At 35.4% G+C, this 26535-nt stretch overlaps 1 protein-coding gene across 5 annotated transcripts in view; it reads right to left on the bottom strand.

The window, feature by feature from the left end:
• The window catches only part of LOC127871507 (trithorax group protein osa-like), a 116516-nt gene that overhangs the window by 53630 nt on the left and 36351 nt on the right, over nucleotides 1-26535 (bottom strand). For 3 of the 5 annotated variants that reach the window (XM_052414496.1, XM_052414500.1, XM_052414497.1), the window contains exon 2: nucleotides 20552-20610. The gene's annotated coding sequence lies outside the window, so the exon portion shown is untranslated. Of the gene's footprint in view, nucleotides 1-8860; nucleotides 9080-20551; nucleotides 20611-26535 lie in introns of those variants that run through there. The other 2 variants (XM_052414499.1, XM_052414498.1) reach the window with 2 other exon arrangements.

Raw genomic sequence — 26535 nt, 5'->3', positions numbered from 1 at the left:
GCTCCTTTGCCTTCTTATCGGTCATATATGTTTGCTGCGACCCAGAGTCTAGTAGTATTTGCACTTCCTTTTCCATTTTTGTCTTTGGATTTGCAATGGTCTATTTCGCTGTTTGCATAATAACCATTTCACCTGAAACTAGTAAGACGCTTTCATCTTCTACACAACCATCTGTCTCGGATTCATTAATGTCTTCTGAAACCATTACATTTTCTTTTATTTTTCTATCTCTTTGGGGGGAATTTCTGTGGACATAAAGCTCTGTGATGATGATTAATTACCCCACAATACACACATGTTTTGTTAAAATTTCTGCATTCGTGTGACAAATGCCCCTCCTTTATACACTTGAAACAACTTTTCTTGAGGCCGGTCTTTCTTTCTTCAACTGTTTTGTACTTCTCACATTCATCACTCCAATGAGCTCGAGCACAGAATCGACATTTCTTTGCTTATATAGGGGCTGCTTAAAGAGCCTGTGCTAGTTTATTACTTGTTTGATTGGATTCCATTTTGTTAGGGTAAAGATAAGTCTTGGAATACATGGCGTTCCTTTGATTTTCTCTGTACATTTTAGAAGCAACACTTTCCTTATTGTCCTTCAGACTTTCTTCTGTATGCTCGCGCACTGTGATGTACTGTCTTAACAATTCACGTAATTTTGGCACCGACCACTTGTTATCAGCACCTTTCAACAATTCTAACTGAAGTAATACCTCTGGTGGTAATTTTTTCTTTATCATGGCAACAAACACTTTCCATTTCCATTTTGATTTAATACTTCCATACTACGTATGTTTTTTTCAATTGTGTCCAAACATAACCGAAGATCTTCATTTGTATTCTTTGGAGGGCGTATGTCCATCAACATATTGTAATGTAAGTCAATATCTTCTTGCATGTTGCCGAATCTTTCCTAAGAATTTTTACAGCCACTGAATAGTTTTCTTTTGATAATGTTAGTCCAGCTACTGCATTTTCAGCATCTCCAACAAGTTTGCTTTTTAAGTAATTAAACTATCTATCTATCTCTGAAATTCTCATTTGTATGGACAGCACTTTCGAAAGAGTCCCAAAATTCTATCCATGGGATCTTTTCGCCATTAAACGACCTTATTTCAAGTTATGGTAATTTGATGTTAGTTTTGTTTGCCACCTGTCTATTTTCACTTTGTTTTCTAAAGAATTCCTCTTGCAATTTCATTTGGTGTTCGAACAGCCTTTGCACTAAATTTTCATCCATTGCCTCATCTTTTTTATTTTCAGCTGCGTTCAGTTTCTCCTTCAGAAACTGAAGATCAGCAATAATGTCCATTGCTTTATCAAGCAGTGTTGCATCTTCATTTAAGATTGCATCCTTCAACTCGGGTTCTTTATCCCCGAGTGTCTCTGCTACTTTGTCAGACTGAAATTGTAATTTCTCACTGCATGATTCCAACTTTTTAATACTTTTACTTATATCATCAGCTACCTTTATTCTATCACAATTTGATACATCAGTGTCCAAACATTGTGACCCATTGTCTAGTTCCTTTTTAAAAGCATTTAATGCCCTTGTCCTCAAGCCCTTTATATACTGTAAATTTGCCATTGCTAATGCAAGTATATGTAGTTTTAATTTTAGATACCGACACAACTTTCAAATGTCCACGTTTTAGTCTTTTCCACACGTTAATTACTAGCTGTAGGTAATTTACATTTCTTATTTTTCCACGTTTAAATTTAATTTTGATCTATTCCAACCAATTTTACTTTAATTCCTTTTAGTCCTTTTATTTGCAAACTCTGCTTTTAGTCCTTTGATTTTGCACACACTGCCATTAAGCCTTATTTTGCATAATCCGCTCTTAGTCCTTTGATTTTGCGCACTGGCGCTTTAATATATTTTTATTCTGTCACTGGTATAGTTAAAAATCCAGATTGAAGATAGAACACAATTTTGTCACTGGTTAAGTATATTTCCGGTTCGCGGGACCAATTCAATGTAGCGAGATTTTTTTCTAATTGTTTTTGAAGAATAATTGTTCGCACTGTATTTCAATTTAATCACTACATTGAGTTCATTAATAACACAACACTTTATTAATATTTTAGATCGTATTTTATTTTGATTTCAACACAAGTTTTATTATATTCCAAAATAAGCAGTTTTTACTTTTACACTTAATATTAAGTCATTTTAATATTGCTGGTCTTAATTCAACTATAATTCCACAGTAAAAGGTTTCCGATTACTTCTTTAAAGCCTAAATTCTAACTAAAATTTTTGTCCATAATCACAAAGCAGACACACACTTATCAACATTCACAACATAAAACAGCCCGAAAATGTCAACTCTCTCACAGCAGAGCATATTTAATCTAAAACAAACAAACCCTCTCTCTCGAACAATATCAGGTATCAGATCCAGCATCCACACCCAAGCTATAATTAATTGCAGTTCACGATAAAGTTATGAAGAAGGTTAAACACACACACACGCACACGCACGCACACACACACACACACACACACACACACACACACACACACACACACACAGACACATACAGACACATACAATGACAGACAGGCCAAAAACAATATACCCCCAATCTTTTGATCCGGGGGCATAACAAAACAAACTCAATACCTAAACCTAGCTTTTTTTAGGCTGTTGCTGCTTGTACAATTCAGTAAATTTTCAGTACATTTCGAGCCAATAATTTGCACAGAAACAATATGGTGTTTTTATCCATTTTGACTGCATTAACAAACATAAATCACAAAAGGTTTACCGTAGGTTTCCACGTATAGCGGGCTCCCGTGTATAGCGCGCAGGCTGTTTTTTTAATGCAAAAATATGGAAAAAATATTTAAAGACAATAAAACCACCAAATCGGACCGAAAATGACCGCCATATTACTATTGCACAATCCAATAATGAGGGGCTTTATTAAGCATTCAAAATATGAAGCGTCATTTACGGTCATTATGATTAGGAGCATGGGTTGCATAGCACTATACTTTTCTGACAATTTTGTAATTTTCTAGCAAAAGATTTACAGTCCACTTGCATTTCGTGAAAAACGTGAGAAAATAAGAATTAGTGTACATCGTGCGATTTTTCCACGGGAAAAGCATGGGCATTACCGGTTAATTTGAATGTTGCATGGGAGACAGGGATACAGTTGTTGAAGTACACCACTGTTGAACGTTCAATATTTATTCTCACAAAATGCAATTGCATATCTTCACGTTCTCAAGTGTCAATTAGAGTCTCAAATGTCAATTAGCGTCGTGGCACATATTACTCAATAACATCTGCCAATTACGAAGTGCAAAATGACCCCCTGTCACACCTACTGCTACCCGCAAAAAAGACCTCGTTCGCACCTACCCTTGCCTGCTCTCCGGACTGTCGACAACAATCCCCATCGGAATTCATCAATAAAGAAGTGTAAAGACATAAAAAGAAATGTCCGCAAGTTTATTCAAACAAATTTATTTTCGACCAAAACTTCTTCTACCGCATTCATATCTACAAGTAGCGACTTCTTGTTGTTTCGACAATGGCCTCCTCAGTCTGTACGATTATGCTATACTTTAATTAATTTTTCCTTTGATTAAAATACACCGCTGTTAGTTAGCATACTGTGTGAGTAAAATGATCAAATAAATTAATGATCACCTTTTTATTTCAATTGAAATTCGGCAGAAAGTTTTAACATTGTCGACAAATAACTAATTATTTAATTATCACTCTTTAATTTAGATCGAAAGTCAGCTTGGACATAATTAATTTATTGTCACGCTTATTTTCATTTTTAATCTTATAATACGACATTTGTGACCTGCCGCTATTTTGTTTGCAGACGACTGACTAATGGGGTTATTTACCCTCGGGACTTCGGTTAAAAACCATTGCCCGAGCACACTGCTTAACATAGAACTCTGCATAAAAAGCCGAAAACAGCCATAAAATGGACAGCCCGATTTTACTGGGCTGTACCATTGGTATAAATATAAAACTTTGCAGTGTTGGTGCGGTGCCTTAATAAAAATCTATTGGTTTAAAAATATATAACCTTTATATGAAGCGTTAAAAAGACGCAGTGCTATACAGTGAATAGGCCTAACGCGGTTAAAAAAGCGGCGTTTTAATTGGTTGATGCGCTTATATAACGATGGCGCTGATTGGCCGAAATTTCTTATTAAGGATTGCCAGTAGGTCAATCCGTTTTAAAATAGATTTTCCCACGGCTGACTTTGTACTTTTAAGAAAAAGTAAACAATAATGGTTTATATGCAAAAATATAAATGAAAGAAAAAGAATGAGTTAATCCAAAAGAACTTGGAGTTGTTTTATAGTATTAGATTACTATGTTTTTGTTACGTTACTGTACTTATTATTAATTTATATCATTCATATGATGTTGTTATTGTATGTTATTCTTTGTATTGTTTTTTAAGGAGGAGAGAGAGAAAGAATAGCCCAATTTTTATAAGTAAAGATGGTGAAAACACACATACTGTTGTATGTGGCAGCATCATTACCAGACCCACTGTTCAGTATATACTGCAATGGGTTTGTTGGAGTCTTTAGACTTTGTGATCTGTGGTTTAAAAATTTGAATCCAAATAGGACTATTTTAATATATTAATTATAGAAAAAGGAATACACAGATGTGTAATATGTTTGTGTAACAAAATAATAATATTTGAGGGTTTTCCAGATCACAAAGTGCTTGAACATTGCCACAATATGTTTACATGCATAGTCAAGTACCATTTTTATGTGTATGTTTAAAGTTTAAACTAAACGCCAAATTTGCAGACGACAATATTAACTGGGTATTTATAGCTCCACCCATTTTTACGTTTCATTCAACAACGTCATTTCATGTGTAAGCGAGCTCAGTTTTGATTGGCCAGCTACCATGTGCACTTCAATAACAATAAGGTCAAGCGATGTCTCGATACAGGTGCAGACCGGTTTTCGTTCACTGTTCAAATTGCGAATACTTTCATTGAAACAAAGAAAAAAATATAGAAAACCAGTTTCGGGTTAAAATGGCGGCTGTTTTCAATGAAATTTTACGAGATTTTAGTATTTTCGCAAATCGGATTTTTCCTGAGCCAAATTCTCAATATTTTCGAAAATGGCTCAAGTGGCGAACGACAGCGCGAGCCCTGATTATAGGGTGGTAGTTTTCTGGAAAAAAAACATGGCAGCCATTTTATTATTTACGATTTCACAACATATTTTTTACCAATTTAGCAGCCAGGATAGTGTTGTATCAATGTATAGCGCGCACCAGCTTTTTAATTGGAATTTTGGAGGTAAAACACTGCGCGCTATACGTGGAAACCTACGGTAAAGCCTTTTAAGGTAACACAGGATAATAGATTAAAGAACATAAACATCTATTGGAGTACATAAACATGTACCTACAAAAAGTAAAACATTGATGGAAGCAATGTCTTAACTATATATTTATACTATAAACTTGATCAACCAATAGTGTTGAACTTCTGAAGAAGTAAGAAAACAGGTCAAATGTTGTTACATTAGTAGCTGCTTTTGTCATGCATATTTATGTATGTCTTATTGATTTTAAAACCTTGTGAAAAGGATGAAAAATTAGGCCATTAACATTTTTCTATGACATAAGTACAGACATAACTTTGTTATATGGAAGGTCATGATAAACAAGTTCTCAGACCAATGGTTTCTGTGAACCAATGGTACAAAATAGAACTAAGGTCAAGGACAGGCCATTCATATATCAAATATTAGATTTTGATCATCATCAACAACTAATACTCTCTTCAATCATGCAAACTCCATCCAATCAACATAAACATGTACATAAAATACCCTAATCTATCCATAACCAAGAGGGAAATGGTCCTAAGGGGGTAGGGGGTGGGGGTAGGGGGGTGGGGGATGAGTGGGGTGTTAATGTGGGGTGGGGTAATTTATTAGATGTTTAAAAAAAAAAAATCATTTTTTTTTTTGGGGGGGGGGGGGTGGGGGTAGGGGGGGGGGGGTAGTGAGAGGTGGGTATAATGTGGGGTGAGGTAATTAATTAGATTAGCGCCAAAACAATATCCCTCCGCCTCTGGCGGGGGATACTCATACCAAGTTTAAATGAAATATGCCAAAGCGCTTCCAAGATATGGCTCCGGACACAAAAATGCCTATAGTAAAAAGCATTTTTTCAAGATACAAAGGGCCATAAGTCTGTTTTTAACAGATGGTGTACAATGCCATTTGGCGTGCATCATCCTCTTATGCATATATATACTCATACCAAGTTTAAATGAAATCCGCCAAAGCACTTCCAAGATATGGCTCCGGACACAAAAGTGCCTATAGTAAAAAGCATTTTTTCAAGATACAAAGGGCCATAAGTCTGTTTTTAACAGATGGTGTACAATGCCATTTGGCGTGCATCATCCTCTTATGCATATATATACTCATACCAAGTTTCAATGAAATCCGCCAAAGAACTTCCAAGATATGGCTCCGGACACAAAAGTGCCGGCCGGACGGACAGCCGGACGGACGGACAACGCCAAAACAATATCCCTCCGCCTCTGGCGGGGGATAATTAACTATTCTAAGGGGCGATGAATATACGTGTAGTAAGTACTTTATGAAACATGCAGATTTAATTTCTAGGTACATTTTAATTTTTGAACTTGCTTGATATATCATTAAAAAACATGTTCTGGCAAAAAATAAAGAAATAACTTACTGAGTGAAAACTGATGGAGCTTTTTTTAATTTGACCTAGTTACCTGGTTTTCCAGGTCACATGAAACAGTTTCAAACTACCCAATAATTAATTTGAATTAATGTTTAGACCAAGTTCTATTAAGATTGGACTAAAATTGTGATTTCTGGAGTGTCAACAAGGTTTCACTCTAGAGATATAGGAAAACTGCCTTGTGGCCTGGCGGCCATAGTTTTCAAAAACATTTAAAAAAACTATTGCTCCCAAAATAACTTAAATCATCATAAATCAAATCCCATTCCATCATCGGCAACTTTATAGTATCAGCAACATATTCTCCATCTAACCGTCATCAACCAACAGCCCATCAAATCACAATCTATCTCTAGGGTGGTGCGGTGGTCGAGTGGTAACACTCTGGTCTACCATTCCAGAGGTCCCCGGTTTAAATCCCGGCCGGGGCACTGGACATTTCAGAAATGCTTCAAGTGTTTCCCACCCAACTAGAGATGTACTGGTATGAAACCCAGGTTATTCTCGCGTGTATCGGTGCTATACACTGAGCACGTAAAAGAACCAAGGTATCCCATTGGAAATAAGTGCTTGCACTTTCATGGGTTATCCTTGACCGCAAGGTCAAAATAAATACATACATACATACATACATACCAATACTTCATCCAATCATCACCAACTCACTAATGCATGTAATTAGTTATATTCTCTATATTATGATATTTTCTACTGTCTTTATAAAAATCTGGTCATAAACCATTTTTAGAGTTCATAAACAAATAACGAGCTGAAATTTCACATGAAAACTTAAAAAAGTTCATGACTTTTATTTCCAATCCATGAACTGATGTTTAATTAAAAAAGAAACCATTCATTTTGCCAAAAAATGTTAAAGTTTTCAGGGTTTGCTTGCATATTAAATCCCTTACACCAAACAAGTTCCAGTTTTCAAGTCTTATTTTTAATAGTTCACAATGAATGCTCCTTAGATCAATGGCTACTGCAGAAATATCATTGTCAAAGTAGATTGCATCATTTCAAAGATATTTGGAAGTTGCAATGTTACTACCATTTACATGTACTACCATCGACATAAGCAAATAATATGAATGGTGGTCATAAATTCATTTACAAGAAAATGCAGTTGGAAATTGTTGTCTTATTTTAAAAACTTCATAACTTTATTTCAGCATGTTGAGTACTAAATTGAAACCAATTCAACTCAATTCATAATGCGTTCCTTTGTGTTCAGCAATAAAGGCAAAGCACAAGAGTTTTTTCATTTCAATTGTTAACGATCCGTTTTAACCCACTCCAATGAATCTTTCATATTGATCAGAATTGCCAACAGTTAATATACAGGTTTAAGTTTTGATTTTCATAGACTTGCAAGTGGACCTGTTTACACTTGGATTGATCATAAAAGAAATTGACTAATAATGCTGGGCTGTTTACAACATAAATGTAATCATAGTCATAGTACACATGATAAAAGGTTCAATTTACAGATGCTGTTATTTAAGACTCACTGCCTCATGAATTACATGGCTGGTTCTCAGATATGGCAAATGATGCAATTTAAGAGTTTTTCAAAACTTTTTTATTGTATGTTTTGTTAAAGCTATTAGAATTGATAAGCTGACTTGTAAGTTACTTTGAAGAATGTTCTTTCTGACAACATTACATTCACATTGAAGAATGTTTTATTCTGACAACATTGCATTCACATTGAAGAATGTTCTTTCTGACTATATAACGTTCACATTGAAAAATGTTCTTTCTGACAACATAACATTCACATTGAAGAATGTTCTTTCTGACAACATTAAATTCACATTGAAGAATGTTCTTTCTGACAACATTACATTCACATTGAAGAATGGTCAGCTTCTTTCTGACATTACATTCACATTGAAGAATGCTATTTTTGACAACATTACATACACTTTGAAGTACCAAAATAAACAGTGAAACTTTCTGTTCACTTACTTAATTATCCCCTGTTTTTGCTGGGAGGAAAATGAAAACTTTATCAGGTCATTATCTATAACATGATACCTATATTTGAGAAGTAATGCTGTTTATATGTTTTAAGAGCTGTTTATTTTTCTTGCCTTCTCACCTGAGCCTCCTCCTCATCATCATCATAACATTGAGCTGAATATATTAATGTTCATTTAAATTCTGAAATAATCACACAAGCCCAAACTTCATAATTATGTCTGTAACTTAATAAGAAAATAATAAATCATTCTCACAATCATGTTTACACAAGTCATAAATAAAGTCCAAAACAATAGTATTTCAAAACTGTACAACTGTTGTATTAATTATGAAGTTCAGCTGTTGATTGCTGACATTAAATATCTGATCAATTCTTTATCAGCATATAGACTGTGTAAGGTGTTCAGACAATCTCAACTGAAAAGAACTAATAGTACAAATTGCCTGTGTACCACAAGTTAACAGATTATGTTACATCTAAGTTGAATTTAGGTCACATCAGTTATATATCGTGTGTACACTTAACCCCAAATATCTTCCTGAGTGATTTATTATTTGCTTTATACTATACATTGTTAACAGTATTTGATAACTGTCTTGTGTTCTTATACTTCCCTCACAGTGAACATGTTATACAATTCATCAAAATATGTATCTTGCGCAGTAAAAAGCATATTTCCCAGATGAAATGGGATAATACTTCATAATAAAATTATAGTTCCATTTCTCCAGCTGAGCATTGCTTATTTGTAAAAGTTTTAAAATGTCTATAGAACGATATAAAATTCAAAATACAGCGTTAAAATATTTATCAATGTCTTTTAACACAAATTGAGGGCACATACATTTTGATTCAGTCATTTGTAATGTTACTTATAGTAATTTTAGCATGTTTAACTTACTTCAGCATAGTTTCAAACTGTTGATTCTTTTCCATTTCCTTGTTTAACAATCTAACGAAATTTAATTTAACAAGAGATGTGTTTGTCAGAAACACAATGCCCCTTCTGTGCAGCTTTGATCTAAATATTTTTTGTTTTTGATTATATCCCTTTAAAAAAATATTACTTCCCTTGTAAAAATGATATGTACCTGCCAAATGATAAATATAAATTATCTCCCTTTAACTCTTTCAGTGCGGGAACCGAATTTTGAAGGCCTGTGCAAATAGTTTGGATCCAGATGAGACGCCACAGAACGTGGTGTCTCATCAGGATCCAAACTGTTTGCTATTCTGATAGTATTATTTGAAAAAAATCGAAGAAAATGCTAATTTTAGAAATTTAGCAGACGACATTTTAGCAGATGACAAATTTCCCAGCATGCAAAGGGTTAAAGCTTGTTACTTCCCTTAGATTTGTTTTTTTGACCTTTGACATTGAAGGATGACCTTGAACTTTCACCACTCAAAATGTGCAGCTCCATGAGATACAGATGCATGCCAAATATCAAGTTGCTATCTTTAATATTGCAAAAGTTATGGCCAATGTCAAAGTTTTCGGACGGACTGACGGACAGTTCAACTGCTATATGCCACCCTACCCGGGGCATAAAAAGGATTATTCTTTCTTGCTAAGAGAAAATGGCTTCTGCACAAAAGGAATAACAGAATGATTGTACAATTTCATACAATGTTTGTTTATAGAGCGGTGCAAATCCCTTCATTTATAGTAGAATCCTTACAAAATTGAGGTGCATCATCCTCTTATCCATATATACACTTATCTAAAGTTTCAATGAAATCTGCAAATGCAATTCCAAAATGTGGCTCCGGACACACAATTGTGCCTACTGTCAAGTAAAAAAGGCTATAAGTCCAGTATTTGTAAATGGGTTGCAAGGGAATTTGAGGTGCATCATCCTCTTGTCAATAAATGCACTTATACTGAGTTAAATCATTGAATGAAATCGGCCCAAGAAGTTTCAAGATTAATACTCTGGACAAGTTTTCCTGATGGAAAGACAGACATTTTGGCCCAATACCATATCTAACAAACATTTATGCAATGCCCAAAACATTGTCTGACATACATTTGGACACAATCAAATACAATGTCTGACAAACATTTTGGGCTCTATCGAATACAATGCAGCATTCAACACTTATGGGAGTCCAAGACTCCTTAAAATGAGACATGGACTGTTTGATTTTGTGTCAAGGGAGTCAGTCAGACTCCTTTAAAATCATCTTTGAATTAAACAAGAATCCTTTGATTTCCTTATTCGTTTCGCAAGATCAGAATGTCCGAACTTTTGCACATCTGGAAAATATGCCATTTATCATCCTGCTTGAACGCATGGACAAAACCAAAAGAATCCGAAATTATTTACTTTGGTTCCCTGTCGCTGTAAGTGCGTGTAGTATTCGGGAAAATTGCAGCTTCAATATATAGAATTACAAAAATTACCAAAATCCCCCCTTTTAGAAAATTTATTTATTTCAGAAAATGAAAATGTCATATAAGCAGTATTAAGTATGAATTATATCACTTGTATATGTTTTTTTGTTTTGCACTTTCAATTTTAATGATTGATAAATGTCCCATAAGCAATGTTTAATATCATTTATATCACATTTTTACGTAATAACGTGGGGGGGGGGGTTTGGTAACCACTCGGAGTCAGAAAGCGTGTAAAACTTAAGCAAAATTCCATTTATAAAGCGTCATTCCTGTTAAATACATGTGGACAATAAGTTTCGATAGAATTTTCGTAAATAAAATGGGTAAATACCAGTGTAATGGTGTTAATTTATTACTAATACCACCATAACACATGTTAACAGGCTATATTTCGGTAAGCGCACAAGCGATTGGGAGCGTGTTTAAAGTACCGAAATACACGTTATACATAACTAATGTTCTGTATAAACTTATACATTTGCATAATTAATATATGACACAAACTTCTTTTAAAAGTGTTATAGGGGGTGAAAAAAGTACATAAAAACCATCAGGAATATCACATTATCTGAAGGCAATCTAGAGGCGAAGTAGCCACTTTGGTGTTAGCTTGTCTACGTTTTCTAACCGCTAAGCAACTTGACTAAGTGGGCGGAGTGATGGTCGTCTAGGCGAGATGTCAATATGAAGAGAGGTTTTGCATGCCACAGATTTTGAAGGCGGCTTATGAAATACGCCCGCGGAATAGGTAGTACCAGCTCCCCCGTTTTTTTGTAACAACGACAATCGCGGAAATGAGCACCGGACAACCCGATCCATGGAAAAGTCACAACCTTGCAGAAATTCTAAAACTTAAATTTTAACAAAAATACAACAATGTCCAGCCTCATCCTCATCACACATGTAATTAAAACAAGAGCTGTTTCCATCAGAAGACATATGCCCCCAGAACGCTTTTTTCGAAACCTAAACACGAACCCTTGGTTAAACGTCAAGGTCAAAGGGGTCAAATCTTTGCGCGGAAAAGCCTTGTCCACAGACACATGCTTACCAAATATGAAGGTTACATCTGAAGCGACATAGAAGTTATGAGCATTTTTCCAAACCTCAACGCAAAAGTGTGATCGAACGACAGACAGACGGACAGTGCGATCACAATATGCCATCATTTGGGGGCATAAAAACATAATTACTCACTTACTTAACCTCTGAAATTAATGTATAGAGACAGTTTTAACTTTCACTGTTTTATAATAGCAACCTACAATTCTAGTGAACTACAGCATCAGTTCACCACGCTTAATGCCAGACATCTGTGCCAGAAAGATATTTTGATATAACAGCTAGGTCAACACCATTTCTCTGTTTTGTGTTGCAGACTGCAAGAAGTTTGACAAGGAAACCACATATAAACACTATCAGGCATGTAAACAGGAGGCAGTATCCACAGACAAAATGGGGATTACAATTAAAGCAGTGTGCTTTATGATGCAATTGTCTCACATTTTACTCATGCAAATCATCTGCCTTGCATAATTTTGATGCAAATGTTACTTGAAAGCCAAATAATTAATATACCCTATCTAATACGAATTTTCTTAAATCTCATTTGTTTTTGACTTAAATGTATACTATTTTATAAACATTTAAAGATATTTAACTAGTATGAACACACAAAATAACTGTGCTTTTTTACAATTGCGCCATATGACTCCCTAGTTTTCAAAATGTCGCCAAAGGCTCGCTTACTAACAAAATTCCTGAACTCGTTTAATAAAATATGGTATGATATGACAACTCGTGCCAGACCCTATATTTAGAACTTTTCTTTTTTCGTCCTTTGTGGTTGATGGTCCCTTTTAAAGCCATGGTATTAACTATGTTCAACTTCTGGAAATGTACGGTACTGTTATATAACTTTCAATTAAGCTCTTTACAGCCATACTTCATTTTAATGAGCCAGGATTTAACTTTTAGAAATCAGTATTTTAAAACACTAAGCAAAGCTAGATCTATCAAGAACATCCCAAAGATCATATTACAAACAGGCTAACAAGAATAACAAACAAACCATGACTACAGAACATAACACCTTAACATTAAACACATATATATGTTGCAAGCTACATTCTACAATTTACAAATGGATCTGGGTTATAAGAGAAAGTTTCTAAAGACTCAAAAGAAGTTTTAAGTGTTTTTGAACAGGAATGATAATATCTCTGCAGTCTTTTAATTCAGTACCCTGTATATTAAAAGTTAATTGTGAATCAACACATTGCACTACAGTAATTTCTATTAAAAACAACAACAACTTATCATTGCTAAACTGTGACACACTGTACATCCTGTATCCTGCATTGTTGGAATACTCGACAGGGAGAGATTCAGACATGAAATACAGTGCAGTACATGAGAGATATGTAAGGACAAATAAATAGTGACTCACTTCTTCAGCATATTTAACATTCTTTTACATAACACAGATTAAGCAGTAAAATAGATATGCTCAATCAACGCATGGGGAAGAAAGGTTCAAACAAAATCTTTCACTGGATTTTTTCAATCCAACAAATAATTGCAAGGAATGAATCGTGACCTCAAAGAGTAACATTTAAAGATGATTTGAAGACTTGGATTGTCACCTTTTACTACAATGTGACATAACTACTAACCATTATTTATTCAAATGTTATACATAAGAAGAAAATACCTGCTTGCATTAATCGATCAAAATATTTGTTTCAAGTTGCATGAGAACAAAGCTTGCTTTGTGCAAAAAAGCAAAGGATAATTGGTCTATGCAATTTGACACATAAACTAGCAGTAATAAATTATTGACTTCCTTGTGTATAAGTGAGTTAAGTCTCTTTAAAAACAACAACATTATACTGGTTATTACTTTAAAAGGGCAATGGCTCCAAAAATGTATAGGATAGGGTTCACAATTGTTTGTTTCTTAATTAAAACTATAAAATACCAACTTGATTCTAATGTGTAAAATTAACAAGAAAAACTCATTTTCAGATCCATCCAACTGAATGATTTGTTCTATTGGTTACTTCCTATACTTCCTGAAACTGACAACAAATTTTCTCTTGATTATGATTTAAAAAGATTAACAAGAGATGTGTCCGTCAGAAACACAATGCTTCCTTCTGCGCCGCTTTGATTTATAATTTTTTTTTTTATCATTTGGCAGGTACAGATCATTATCTCCCTTTGAAGCTTATCACTTCCCTTGGATTTTTTTTTTACCTTTGACCTTGAAGAAGGATGACCTTGACCTTTCACCACTCAAAATGTGCAGCTCCATGAGATACACATGCATGCCAAATATCAAGTTGCTATCTTCAATATTGCAAAAGTTATGGGCAATGTTAAAGTTTTCTGACGGACGGACAGACACCATATATTTGACTTTAGACCTTGAAGGATGACCTTGAACTTTCACCACTCAAAATGTGCAGCTCCATGAGATACACATGCATGCCAAATATCAAGTTGCTATCTTCAATATTGCAATAAAATTACACAATCACAATCAAAGTTGACTAGGAGATACTGGAACATTATTAATTTGCATTGAAAATAAAACAAGAGCTGTAAGAGGACAGCGCGCTCGACTATTCGAGTGCTTGACAGTATAACGTAAGCCATCATGGAGAGGGGGGTATAATGCAGGTGTGTGGTCATTTAATAGATGATCTTTTTTTTGGGGGGGGGGGGATTCTGGGGTGGGCGTGGGGGATGGTATGGGTGGAGTCCATTGTGGTATGCCAGGTAAGTGTTGTTTTGTCAGAGTATGAATCAAATCTGATCTTAAATAAAGAAGTTATGGCGATTTAAGCAAAATTTAATAATTTTACCTTGAGAGTCAAGGTCATTCAAAGGTCAAGGTCAAATTCAACTTGCCAGGTACGGTAACCTCATGATAGCATGAAAGTATTTGAAGTTTGAAAGCAATAGCCTTGATACTTTAGAAGTAAATTGGATCCAAACACAAAATTTAACCATATATTAAAAGTTACTAAGTCAAAAAAGGGCCATAATTCCGTAAAAATGACAACCAGAGTTATGCAACTTGTCCTTTTACTGTCCCCTTATGATAGTTTGCTAGTGTTCCAAGTATGAAAGCAATATCTATGATACTTTAGGGGTAAAGTAGACCAAAACACAAAACTTAACCAAATTTTCAATTTTTTAAGTATAAAGGGCCCATAATTCCGTCCAAATGCCAGTCAGAGTTACATAACTTTGCCTGCACAGTCCCCTTATAATAGTTAACAAGTTTTGCAAGTATGAAAGCAATAGCTTTGATACTGTAGGAATAAAATGGACCTAAACACAAAACTTAACCAAATTTTTAATTTTCTAAGTATAAAAAGGGCACATAATTCTGTCAAAATGCATGCCAGAGTTATCTAACTTTGCCTGCCCAGTCCCCTCATGATAGTTAGTAAGTGTACCAAGTTTGAATGCAATAGCATTGATACTTTCTGAGAAAAGTGGACCTAAACGCAAAACTTAACCGGACGCCGACGCCAAGGTGATGACAATAGCTCATAAATTTTTTTCAACAAAAAAATGAGCTAATGAGTGATTTTTGTCACATATATTTGACCTCTGACCTTGAAAGATGACCTTGACCTTTCACCTCTCAAAATGTGCGGCTACATGAGATACACATGCATGCCAAATATCAAGTTGCTATCTTCAATATTGCAAAAGTATTCATAAAATAAGCAATTTTGGCCACATATATTTGACCTCTGACCTTGAAGGATGACCTTGACTTTTCACCACTCAAAATGTGCAGCTCCATGAGATACTCATACATGCCAAATATCAAGTTGCTATCTTGAATATTAGAAAAGTTATTGCAAATGTTAAAGTTGGAGCAAACGTACAGACCAACAGACAGGGCAAAAACAATATGTCCCCCACTATAGTGGGTGGGGGACATAAAAATGCCCCGACCCCTGGTGGCCATATTTTTTTAGCAACCGAAACCATTTTTGAACACATCCAAGATATAATTAGGACAAATCTTCTGACCACGTTTCATAAAGATCGGAAAATAAATGTGGCCTCTAGAGTGTTAACAAGGTTTTACTATAGCCATATAAGGAAAAATGCCTCGCCCCCTGGCCAGTCTTGGACGTAACCCATTCGACCGTCAACCGAGTCGAGTGATTTTTGCGTCGGTGGAGTGAAAATTCCAAGCCGGTAGCCCGATCGGTCGAGTGCATTTTTTCTTGTCCAAACTTAGTAACAAGTCCGAAATAGCTTCACAAAGAAGCTTATTAAAAACTGCATTTGTTATTTCCCTTGAGCACTCATTGATTAGACGCTTATGGAACAGTGTTGTAAGTCAATTTCGCGAGACGCTATAACTTTTAGTACTACTGGGTGGAGAACATGCGGCAATAAATTTATTTTAATTTCTTTTCTGCATTATTTTGAGCGCGCAACGCACAGATATCAACTGCAAAATGAGAATGAAGGATGCAACAAAAATTATTAAAGCGGGTATATACGATCTTGTCAAATATTTAGTAATAAATATAAAATGTGTAAAAAACTTATTATACATACATTTCAATATAAACTAAAATAAAAGTTAAGAAGAACATGTGTCGAAAAATGCTAAATAAGCCAGATAGTTAATTCTGAAATCGAAAAAGGCTGTACAGCCGAATTCGCCAGCATATATATCATGCATGTACGATGTGAATCTAAATTTAGTTTAACGGTTCATTTAAAATTTCTGCAACGATATCGATTCATACGACACATGAACACTTACAAAAAAGACGAATGCGTCGGTTATTGTAGGAAAATAATTACGAATTATCTTCGCCACAATCGGCTCGGGGCGCTAATTTGTATTTGCTGTATTTTATGAAATTTGTCTTAAATGTATCATTTTTCTTGCATAGTGTGTGTTATTATAACATATTTGTATCAATATTTTACAATTCAGCACATATAAAAATCGTATATACCCGCTTTAAGAGTCAATAAAACGAAAATTGCAACTGTTATGGAAGAATAATCAGTCAATCTCATGGCTTCGTTTTGATGTCTCCAATTATTGGGGACTTTGATTCTGGGCTATCATTGCTGACTAGCTGGTAAGTGCAATTCATACATAATGTAAGCAACATGCAATTAAATATCATGCACTAACTAACAAGTATAGTTTTTAACAGATAACATTTATCTGTAAATTTACGATTCCTGACATTAAATTCAAATGTTTTATAATACTGCATTTTAGATGCTGGTACAATTGACGACAAAGCAGATGTGGCGTAGGCAATGGAACTACTGCTAATCAAATTGTTTTATATTAAGCTGACTCAGAAGTTAGGGCAGAAAGTTACCTTCTTGTTCTACTTATTATGCACAGGTATTATTGCTAGTTTGACATTCCATTTACTTATTCAGATGTTTGAGTGGAAAATTAATACGTTATAACATTTTTTTATTTTCAGGCCGCCTTTAAGAGCATACCTGACATGTCAGACCTGGATGTCGGTGACTCGGACAATGACCATGAATGGAGATGTCTTGAGACCTTGTGATAATTTTTTGTCTGATATTAACTGTGAATAAAACAGAATCGAGTGTTAATTTGTCTAATCTTTATTTTTCTATGTTCCTTCAATGCAAATAAAGCTAAAAATGTGAAATAATTACAACATTCATTTCGGGCTAGTTAAAATTGATTCGGGCTAGTGAAATTTCCAAGCTGGTAGCCCGGCCAGGCTAGTGCCTAAAAAAAATTAATGCCAAGACTGCTGGTGGCCATGTTTTTCAACCGACCGGCATCTTTTTTTAAATCGTCCAAGAAATTATTGGAATGAATCTTCTGACCAAGTTTCATGAAGATCAGACAATAAATGTGGCATCTAGAGTGCATCAGGATTTAACTATAGCCATATATAGCCATATAAGAAAAAAAAGGCCCCGCCCCTTGGCAGCAATGTTTCTCAAGCAAACGTAACCATTTTCGAACTCATCCAAGATATCATCGAGAACAATCTTCTGACCAAATTTCATGAAGATTAGACAATAAATGTAGCCTCTAGAGTGTCCACAAGGTTTCACTTAAGCCATATAAGGAAAAATGCCCTGCCCCTTGGCAGCCATGTTTTTCAAGCAAACGTAACCATTATCAAACTCATTCAAGATATCATACAGACCAATCTTCTGACCAAATTTCATGAAGATTGGACAATAAATGTGGCCTCTAGAGTGTTAACAAGGTTTTACTATAGCCATATAAGGAAAACTGCCCCGCCCCCTGGCGGCCATGTTTTTCACTGATCTGGACCATTTTCGAACTCATCGGAGATATCAATGAAACCAATATTTTGACCAAGTTTCATGATGATTGGGCAAAAATTGTGACTTCTAGAGTGTTCACAAGTTTTCTCTATAGCCATATAAGGAATACTGCCCCGCCCCCTGGCTGCTATGTTTTTCAACGGACCGGAACCATTTTTGAACTCAACCACATATCATTTAGACAAACATTTTGACAAAGTTACATGAAGATTGGGCATCAAATGTGACATTTACAGTGTTCACAAGATTTTTTGTTTTTTTACCTAGTGACCTAGTTTTTGACCCAGCATGACCAAGTTTCGAACTCAGTCGAGGTATCAATGGGTCAAATGTTCTGACCAAATTTCAGGAAGATCAGACAATAAATGTGGCCTCTAGAGTGATCACAAGGCAAAACAAACAAATGTTCAATCTTTTCTAGTCATAGATGCATTTCAGACCTCATCACCCAGACCTAGACATCAATATTTTAAAAGGGACGTACTATTTTTGACAGGCAGTTTATGTGAAAATTGATGTGGCAGTATTGGTGGATCATACGGAATCTGAATCATGCCATCTATAATCTAGCCCTTCTTTCATCAAGGGCGACACATGACACACGAAGCTACACACGATATTTTGCGTGATACACAAAATATCGCCCTTGTGTTGGTAGCCCAAAAGGAAATATATCGTGGTAAATATCACATGTCGCTTAGTGTATCGAGCAAAATATTGTGTGTCGCTTCGTGTATAGCGCAAAATATTGTTTGTTGTTTTGAGTATCGCCCAAAATATTGTGTCTCCCGTTCAAAGGGTGACACAAGAAACACGAAGCAAAACACTATATTTTGTGCCATACACTATTTTTATTCAAATATTGCTCATATTATCTGAATCTTGTGTTTGTGTATCACGGACTGAAACACGACACACGTAGCGATACTTGATATTTTGCACTATGCAGGATATTTGAGACACATGATATCTTGAGCAATACACGAAATGACACGCGATATTTACCACAATATATCGCCTTTTGGGCTACTTACACTAAGGCGATATTTCGTGGTACATTACATAAATATCGTGTGTCACGCAAAATATTGTGTATCGCTTTTTGTGTTGCCCTTGATGAAAGAAGGGCGAGATTATAGATGGCACTATCTGGATTCTGTAGGATCATGATGTAGTACTTGAGATTGGCAATTTGTCAGAGGATTACAGTGATGATGACTGAAATCAAATGAGATGACAAAATACTATGTTAACTCTTATCAATAAGCAATATAATTTTCAAGAAAGGAATTTAGTCTGAAGTACTGATTTGTTTACAATTAATACCCCTAATTGCAATATAAAACGACTGTTTTCGTTCTTTCATGCTTAATACCTCACTGTACAAAAAATAATTTTTAAGCCTATGAAATTTTTTCTCTGGCTATGAAAGAAATGTTGAAAGTTTCATAGTCAAATTGGTTATGAAGAGGAAAGTTAGTTTTGCAGATTGCTTCTATACATGTTATATTATATACATATTATGTATCTAATTGCATAGCCTAGCTGATGTATTTAAACTGCATGTAGGTAGAACAAGTGTCACAATAAGCACATTTATTTGTATTTGTGCATCTTAAACCTTACATTGACAATTTGGCAAATACTTGTTTAAGTTTCGTATTTAGTTTAATATGAGTCTCCGTCTGCAAACATTTGGCTTGATGCATGTTTGCTAAGTGTTGTCCCAGATCAGCCTCTGCAGTCCTCAAATCTAATCAGGGAAGACACTTCCCACTTTAATGAAATTCTTGGTTTAAAGGAAGACTCTTCTAAACAAAAAACCAGTCTAGGCGGAGAGTGTTGTCCCTTATAAGCCTGTGGCAATTGCAAAGGCTGTTTTGGGTTGACAATTACCGTTCATGGATCAAGCCCCATTTTCAAAGACTAGGCTCATTATGCATTTCATACTCAAGTCTGGCTCTCAATATGCACACAATGGTGTTCATAATATTTCAAGTCAAACTATAGAAACTACTGAAGTGACATTTTATACAAATTTTCCTACATACCTTATCAGCAATCGTTGCCTTGCGGTCACACAGAAGAATCTTTCTTCCTTATGGGCAATCTGAAGTTATAGAATTTTCAGAATACAAAATATGATAAAAAGGAAACTTTTAAGTCACAATGAGACTTCCAGACAACAGAAAAAGTATTTCAGGATAACAGATTTTTTTGTTATAATTGAAGAGGCATATCAAAGGTACGCCCCCCCCCCCCCATATTTGCATGTATTGAAGCAGGGCTGTCATTGGCCATTTGCGAAACTATTGAAAATTTGGCTCAAGAAAAATCTGATATGCCAAAATACTAAAATCTCGTCAAATTTCATTGAAAACATCCAACATTTTAACCTGGACTGGTTTTCAAATTTGTTCTCTTTGTTTTAATGAAAGTTTTGCAATTTGAACAGTAAATGAAACTGGTCTGCATCAGAATATGTGACATTGCTTGACTTATTGTTATTGGATCACACATTCTCCTGGTCAATCAACATTGAGTTTGCTTACACACGAGATGATGTTGTTGAATAAAATGTAAGAATGGGTGGAGCTATTGGATAATATTGGGTCATTCATAAACAGACAATGAATACTTGGAATACACAGTTATTATTTTCATCTGCCAGAAAATAGCGGCTGATAACAGATGAACAAATAAAAAGAAGGGTGACGATAAATAAATTATTTTAAAGCTGATCATTTTACAACTTTCTACAATCTATCAATCTGAATTAAAGAGTGATAATTAAATTATTAGTTCAATGTCAATGTTACACCTTTCTGCAAATTATGGATTGAACTTAAAATGTGATAATTAATTCGTTGTTTTTTTTACTAAGGCCAAACAAAATAAATTCTTTGTTTAGAGCAACAGTCTAAAAAAAGCTAGGTAGGGTAGGGATTGAGTTGGGGTTTTTTAACCCCAAGAATCCATATATTGCAACGGTGTTCCTACTGCCTACTTCTTTGCATCCATAACAACCTATAATACTAATATAACTTTATTTCAAAATCATTTCAAGTACAAACATTTATTGTATTCATCATTTGTTTCATTTCCAGGTGAAGCTGGTTTCTGCCATGTATTTAATCACAAATATTTAGAAAAATAAAAATTCTGGCAGACCTTTAATAATGTTAAAAACATCTGAACTTTTGTGAACAAATATGCATCAATAAATTGTCTAAAAGACTTCTGTCTTCATTATTCATATCCATAAAACAATAGTTTTAAATTTGCACATATTTTGTACTTAATAAAATCACTTTGTCATTTGTATTTTTTCTAATGTATGTTATACATTCAATACCATTCGAAAACAAGAGATGTGTTCGTCAGAAACACAATGCCCCCTACTGCGGCGCTTTGAAATAAAATTTCTATTCATCATTTGGCAGGTATAGAAATCATCTCCCTCTAAAGCTTATTACTTCCCTTGGATTTTGTCCAATCCAACATGGGTGGGGGGGGGGGGGTCTGTAGACAGTAAAAAATGACCAATTCAGACATCACTGACAACCAAGGCCTGTGGTTTATCAAAGAGATCATAGACAGAGTTCATCGTGTATCTATGGACATCAGTCCACAGGTATGTAATGAACCCTACCATTCACAAATTAGTACAGGAAAGAAATGATAATTATATAATAAAAAAAAAACCTTTGACAAATCAATCATTTGAATAATAAATAATCAAAATAAAAAATCTATACAGTAACTGTGAAAAGGACTTAAATTCTAGGTAAGGAAATATATAATCTGAGAATTATAATAATAAAAATTACTTCCCTTGAAAATAATTGTCTCTTACAAATCTCTATTTTTAGTTGCAAATGATTAAAAGCCACTACCGTGACTGTAGATTCACCACTCAAAAAGTGCAGCTCCATGAGATACACATGCATGCCAAATATCAAGTTGCTATGTTCAATATTGAATAATTATCTCCCATTTAAGCTTATTACTTCCCTTGGATTTGTATTTTTGACCTTAGAACTTGAAGGATGACCTTGACCTTTTACCACGATGTGTTTGTCAGAAACACAATGCCGCCTACTGCGCCGCTTTGATTTATTTAACAAAAATATACAATTTGGCAGGTCAGATAATTATGTCCATTTAAAGCTTATTACTTCCCTTGGATTAGTTTTTTCGATCCCGTGACCTAGTTTTTGACCCAGCATGACCCATATTCGAACATGACCTAGATATTGTCTAGATACAACTTCTGACCAAGTTTCGTAAAGATCGGATGAAAACTATTTGAATTAGAGAGCGGACACGAAAAGTGTGACAGACAGACAGACAGACAGACTGACTGACAGACAGTGCGAAAACTATATACCCCCTTTTCTTCGAAAGGAGGCACATCAATATTTGATTAATACTTCTTATAATTTACTGTAACTCTTCCTCTTCAATGGTTGCAATACTATTTTTTGACTGCCAAGGGAGATTGATTTCACAAAAATTATGTCAGATCACAATGCTCAAGTTCATGAAATTTGTAGATATCAAACAATAATATTTTTTTCAGAAAGTGAAGATATTACATAGAAGTTAGGTCATCATGTTTTGAAAGTGCTACTTCCAGCCTTCCATCCTCATGGCATCAGAGATGACCTTGTCACTTATTGAACGAAGTTGTCACATCAAAAAAAAGAAACATTCGCATATCTCTTTGTGAATGTTCGCATTTCGGTCGATAAACACTTGAAATTGCCGATATTTTCAACAATGTAACCGAACGCTTGCATTTACACACCGTTTCAACCCATGAGTATTCTTCATTCTATTTCTTCTATAAAGAACTTCGAAAAAAAAATCATAAATCTACGAAAAATAATGTATCAGAAAACGACAACCTGAAAAATTGTACGTGTTTTATGAAATAAAATGTGCATATTGTTTGACTGCATAAAATGAAATGTAACAAGAGCTGTCAGAGGACGGCGCGCTCGACTATTCGAGTGCTTGACATTATAACATAAGCCATCATGGGGAAATTGTTCATATTCAATAATATATTAGACGATGTTTCAAAAATAAAAAAAGGAAACAAATATTTATTTTTATTTTTTTTTTGGGGGGGGGGGGGGGGGTGAGAGGGGGTATAATGTGGGGTTTGGTCATTTATTAGACGATCTTTCAAAAATAAAAAAAGGAGAAAAAAAAATGTGTGTGTGTGTGTTGGGAGGGGGGGGGGGGGGGTGAGAGGGGGGTATAATGTGGGGTGGTGTAATTTATTAGATGATGTATAAAAAAAAACAATTTTAGGGGGGGAGGGGGTTGGTGGGGGGGGGGAAGGGATTCTGGAAATGGAATCCATTGTGGTATTCAGGTAAGTGTTGTTTTGTAAAAGTTATAATAAAATATGATCATAAATAAAGAAGTTATGGCAATTTAAGCAAAATGTTCAATTATCTAAGTGCAAAAGGGGCCATAATTATGTAAAAATGGCTAAAATGCTTGATAAAGTGGTCTGCTCTTGTTATAGGTTGGGGTCATGTTGGTAAACAAGTATGCAAAATATAAAAGCAATATGTCAAAGGATATAGGAAATATTTGGGGTAGTACGCAAACTTTAACATAGATTTATCAATAGTATGCATATTTTAATTATAAAAGGGTAAATAATTATGTCAAAATGCTTGATAGAGTTGTTTGCTCTTGTTTATAGGTTGGGGTGATGTTGGTAAACAAGTATGCAAACAAGGGCTGTTTGTAAAACATGCATGCCCCCCCATATGGGTTGTCCGTTGTACTGGCAGCCATTGTGTGAATACGATTTTGGTCACTGTGACCTTGACCTTTGACCTAGTGACCTGAAAATCAATAGGGGTCATCTGCAAGTCACGATCAATGTACCTATGAAGTGTCATGATCCTAGGCAAAAGCGTTCTTGAGTTATCATCCGAAAATCATTTTACTATTTCGGGTCACCGTGACCTTGACCTTTGACCTTGTGACCTCAAAATCAATAGGGGTCATCTGCAAATCATGATCAATCTACCTATAAAGTTTCATGATCCTAGGCATATAATTTCTTGAGTTATCATCCGAAAATCATTTTACTATTTCGGATCACCGTGACCTTGACCTTTGACATAGTGACCTGAAAATCAATAGGGGTCATCTGCGAGTCATGATCAATCTACCTATAAAGTTTCATGATCCTAGGCATATGCGTTCTTGAATTATCATCCAAAAATCATTTTACTATTTCGGGTCACCATGACCTTGACCTTTGACCTAGTGACCTCAAAATCAATAGGGGTTATCTGCGAGTCATGATCAATCTTCCCATGAAGTTTCATGATCCTAGGCGTATGCGTTCTTGAGTTATCATCCGGAAACCATTTTTACTATTTCGGGTCACTGTGACCTTGACCTTTGACCTAGTGACCTCAAAATCAAAATGGGTCATCTGCAAGACATGATCAATCTACCCATGAAGTTTCATGATCCTAGGCGTATGCGTTCTTGAGTTATCCTCCGGAAACCATTTTACTATTTCGGGTCACCGTGAATTTGACCTTTGACCTAGTGACCTCAAAATCAATAGGGGTCATCTGCAAGTCATGATCAATGTACCTATGAAGTTTCTTGATCCTAGGCCCAAGCGTTCTTGAGTTATCGTCTGACAACCACCTGGTGGACGGACGGACCGACAGACGGACCGACATGAGCAAAGCAATATACCCCCTCTTCTTCGAAGGGAGGCATAGATTTATCAATAGTATGCATATTTTAATTATAAAAGGGTAAATAATTATGTCAAAATGCTTGATAGAGTTGTTTGCTCTTGTTTATAGGTTGGGGTGATGTTGGTAAACAAGTATGCAAACAAGGGCTGTTTGTAAAACATGCATGCCCCCAATATGGGCTGTCCGTTGTACTGGCAGCCATTGTGTGAATACAACTTTTGTCACTGTGACCTTGACCTTTGACCTAGTGACCTGAAAATCAATAGGGGTCATCTGCAAGTCATGATCAATTTACCTATGAAGTGTCATGATCCTAGGCAAAAGCGTTCTTGAGTTATCATCCGAAAATCATTTTACTATTTTGGGTCACCGTGACCTTGACCTTTGACCTTAAAATCAAAAGGGGTCATCTGCGAGTCATGATCAATCTACCTATGAAGTTTCATGATCCTAGGCATATAATTTCTTGAGTTATCATCCGAAAATCATTTTACTATTTCGGGTCACCGTGACCTTGACCTTTGACCTCGTGACCTGAAAATCAATAGGGGTCATCTGCGAGTCATGATCAATCTACCTATAAAGTTTCATGATCCTAGGCATATGCGTTCTTGAATTATCATCCAAAAATCATTTTACTATTTCGGGTCACCGTGACCTTGACCTTTGACCTAGTGACCTCAAAATCAATAGGGGTCATCTGCGAGTCATGATCAATCTTCCCATGAAGTTTCATGATCCTAGGCGTATGCGTTCTTGAGTTTTCATCCGGAAACCATTTTTACTATTTCGGGTCACCGTGACCTTGACCTTTGACCTAGTGACCTCAAAATCAATAGGGGTCATCTGCAAGTCATGATCAATCTACCCATGAAGTTTCATGATCCTAGGCGTATGCGTTCTTGAGTTATCATCCAGAAACCATTTTACTATTTCGGGTCACCGTGACCTTGATGTTTGACCTAGTGACCTCAAAATCAATAGGGGTCATCTGCAAGTCATGATCAATGTACCTATGAAGTTTCATGATCCTAGGCCCAAGCGTTCTTGAGTTATCGTCTGACAACCACCTGGTGGACGGACAGACCGACCGTCCTACCGACATGAGCAAAGCAATATACCCCCTCTTCATCGAAGGGGGGCATAAATATGAAAGCAATATGTCAAGGGACAAAGAAAATAATTGGGGTAGTATGCAAACTTTAACATTTGCTGCATTTTCTAAGTGGAAAAGGGGCCATAATTATGACAAAATGCTTGATAGAGTTGTCTGCTCTTGTTTA

This window comes from Dreissena polymorpha, chromosome 3 (assembly GCF_020536995.1).
Source record: "Dreissena polymorpha isolate Duluth1 chromosome 3, UMN_Dpol_1.0, whole genome shotgun sequence".
Lineage (NCBI taxonomy): Eukaryota > Metazoa > Mollusca > Bivalvia > Myida > Dreissenidae > Dreissena > Dreissena polymorpha.
The sequence above is the reverse complement of the archived record's forward strand: the minus strand, read 5'-3'. Positions and strand labels throughout refer to the sequence as shown.